Source organism: Microtus oregoni, unplaced genomic scaffold (assembly GCF_018167655.1).
Source record: "Microtus oregoni isolate MIOR12 unplaced genomic scaffold, Mior012 000036F_ref0000092, whole genome shotgun sequence".
In the NCBI taxonomy this organism is placed as follows: domain Eukaryota; kingdom Metazoa; phylum Chordata; class Mammalia; order Rodentia; family Cricetidae; genus Microtus; species Microtus oregoni.
The window spans coordinates 18,334,042-18,337,562 of NW_024543095.1; the positions used below are offsets into that span (position 1 = coordinate 18,334,042).

General features: G+C 50.8%; 1 pseudogene; it reads right to left on the minus strand.

The window, feature by feature from the left end:
• Positions 1 to 2,583: 2,583 nt before the first annotated feature.
• LOC121433096 lies at positions 2,584 to 3,195 on the minus strand (annotated as a pseudogene).
• Positions 3,196 to 3,521: the final 326 nt, after the last annotated feature.

Below are 3,521 nucleotides of genomic sequence, written 5' to 3' on the forward strand. Positions count from 1 at the left end.
GCCCAGGACCAAGAAAGGAGCATTCTCTCTGTCTCAGTCACGGGGCAAATATTTACCAAGCTGGGACTCTATGCACAGCACTGTATGCAGCTGGAGATGGCTTTCCAGGACCTAGAATTAGCTCTACTGAGGTTTCCCCTTTTGCCTAGTTGAGTTGGTGTAGGGAAGGAGAAAAGGATTTTAGAGGCTAGCAGCCTCGGTTGGTGTGGATCCCTTGGTCTCTGAAGTTAGGTTTCCTCATCTGCAGAGAAGGATAATAATGTTTATCTTGGAGAATGAGGGTTAGCGCACGTGGCTTGGCACCAAGTCCCCCTCCACCGGGACCTCACGGTCCCAGACCTTAGACAGGATGGGATATTTGTCATCCATCCAGCCCTCTCCTTTTTCCGGGTAGACCCGTTTCCACGTCAGCATTGTGAGGCCCAGGAGAGCAGGAGATACACCTTACCAAGCTGCCGGCTCTACATCTCCCTGGGGGCGACCAACAGCATGTCTCTCCGCCTCCAGGAGCTTTCTGAAATAGAAGAGAAGCAAGGCTCTGGCTAGCTCTCTCTCCTCTCCGCTGCGTTCTCTGGGGCATTCAGGCTTGCAGCCAGAAAAAGCCTACAATCTCCCCTTCTCAGTGTTTCTTATACATTCACCCCTCAGCCGTATGGAAGGTAAAAAATCAAGGCTGTGACAACAGAATCTTCTGTAGCCCCAGCACCCCTACAGTCCCTTCAGACCTTAGCCTAGTTGAGAGGAAGGGGACAGGCCTCCGGCACAGAGTTTCTGGTCCCTCTGCAGCGCGCCCCCTCCCCCAGCATTAACATCGCAGTGTTCTGGAGTTTATGGCATTTCACAAGTACCATGCAGAAGCATTTATAGAACTGAACCAGCCTGGTCCTCCAAATCTGGACACAGGCTACATCCTATTAGTCCTAGCTTTCAAATATGGAAACTGAGGCTGGGGTGGTTAAGATGCTCCTTCAAGACACAGCCAGGCCGGGCGATGGTGGTGCACGCCTTTAATCCCAGCTCGCAGGAGGCAGAGGCAGGCAGATCTCTGTGAGTTCAAGGCCAGCCTGGTCTACAAAAGCTAGTTCCAGGACAGGAACCGAAAAAGGCTACTGAAAAACCCTGTCTCGAAAAATCCAAAAAAAAAAAAAAAAAAAAAAAAGACACAGCCAGAAGCCAGGCAGTGATGGTGCATACCTTTAATCCCAGCAGAGGCGAATTGAGGCCAGCCTGGTCTACAAGAGCTAGCTCCAGGACATGCTTCAAAACTACAGAGAAACACTGTCTCAAAAAACAACAACAACAACAAAAACAAACAAACAAAAACGAAACAAAAAAAAAATCACAGGCAGAACTCACTTAGGCTGAGAGTCAGGCCCCCCCCCCCCCCCACTGTCTGACCCCAGGGCCCACCCTGGGGCCTTCAGCAGGCAGCCTCTTTAGCAGGTGGCAGGGAGGGAGCTGACTCATGGCTTTCCATTCATTCGGTTCTGTTTTCTGCATCCGCATTGCTCCAGCCTAATGAGCAAGGATGACGTTATGCACTCTTCACTTTGCAGACGTATCTACACGAGACTGGTGCAAACCTGCGGACCCGAAGAGTCACGGCGTTGCAGTGGCAGATTAACAGCCTGGCCAGGGGGCGAGTTAAAAATAGAATCAAAAATGATCTAAATCAGGGATCCTTAAGCGAGGGTTCAAGAGAGGGGACTTCTGGGGGAGACGGCTGAGCCCTGAGTTGTAAGCACATGTGATCTTCTTAGGGCAAGGGTCCAGAAGTTTCACCAGATTCTCAAAGAGGCTTTGAACCCCAAAGGGTTAAGCCCTCTTATTGCCAGGCTCACTCCTGGCTGTCCCGTGAGGCAGCACAATCTGTGGTAGAAACAACCCAGAGCTAAACGCCAGGAGCAGGATACAAGCTCTGGACCTGGCGAATGTTTTAAAGACTCGGGAATTATTAAAACGGCCAATGAAGTCAACCCTCACTAGAGAATATCTGCTCTTCCCTCATCGTTGAGTTCACAGTTGACACTCGAGTTCTTTCCGCCCTGCCCAAAGTACAAGGCCACTTGTCTCCTTCTCTGCTGACCTGAAGAGGACTGTGTGCAGACTGTGGTGTTTATACCTACCTGCTGTGTGCCTCAGTATACATATCCTAGAGACTCTGGCCCATTTTCTCTTCTCTACCCGCCATGATTCAGACAGTCCTCCAAGAAGCCTGAAGGCCACTAATCCCATACCACTTATTCTGTTGGGCCCCGTCCTCGCTTGTCTGTGTTAGCTGTGAGTGTCCCTACATCTTCCTCTCTTGCCAAAATCATCCCCCACTAACCCCCCCTACACACCCAGGACACTGTGGAACAATGGCCTGGAGCCAAAAATATTCTGCGGTCATCAAGTCAGCCTATGCTAGAAGGCCAAGTGGCCATCCCCTTGCTGTGATGAGGACCTTTGGAAGCACATTGATCAGGACTTTTGCCTTTCCTTCCACTCTCATTCTGCAGTTCCACTTCGTTTGGGGAAACCTCATTGTTTGTGCCAAGCTAGATAGGTTTTTTTTTTTGGCACAAATAGTCTTTATTGGGCTCACACAAGGAGTCCTTTGGTCTTGTGGACCTCTGTGAACTTGCAGATTTTCTTCTCCACGTTCTTTTCTGCCTGTTTCTGTAGCCTCAAGAGCTGCTTCTTCTTCCGACAATACATCTTGGCCTTTTCCTTCCGTTTCTCCTCCAGAGTGGCTGTTACTGTCTGGTACTTCCACCCGACCTCATGAGCCAGATGTCCCATGTAAGCAAACTTCCTGATAGGCTTCAGCCGCACAACCTTGAGGGCGGCAGAGACCACCATCCACTTTTTCTTGTCATAGGGTGGAGGGATCCCATCCAACACCTTGAGGCGTTCCAGGGCAGCTTGGCCTCACTTGGTCTTGTGGGGCAGCATACCTCGCACAGGGCACCAAAAAATGCGGCTAGGGGCTTGGAAATGGTAGGGGCCTCCGGAGGGGTTGGTGTTCATCCACTTTCAGAGAAAGGCCAGATACTTCAACTTGTTTCTGTAGAAATTTCCAGAAATGTTGATGCCCTCACAGCGAACAACGACCACCTTTTGGCCCAGCAGTACCTGCTTGGCCACAGTGACCGCCAGGTGACCCAGAAGATGGCCTTGGCCATCCAACACCAGAACCTGCCCCTCTGCCATCTTTGGCAGCTGCCTGGGAAAGGCTACATACATTTAAAAACTGGATTAAACAGGAAATCTTCTTTCCCCTACTCCCCATCCCTAGTCTTTAAAGTTGACCGCTGTTCAAGAAGCTCTGTTGCAGAATGATGGTGTAGAGCCCAGGTCCAGAATGAGAATTACTCAGCCACCTCATTCCCAGAGTCCCTCTGCCCCAGGCTAGCTCACAAGCAACTCTGTACTTGGGTAAGGCATAGCCTCATCACCAGCCGAATGTGCGGTGGCATTGCCACCACAGGACAGGGACTGCTGCCCACTTGTTCTAATCTTGGATGACATGGGGAACG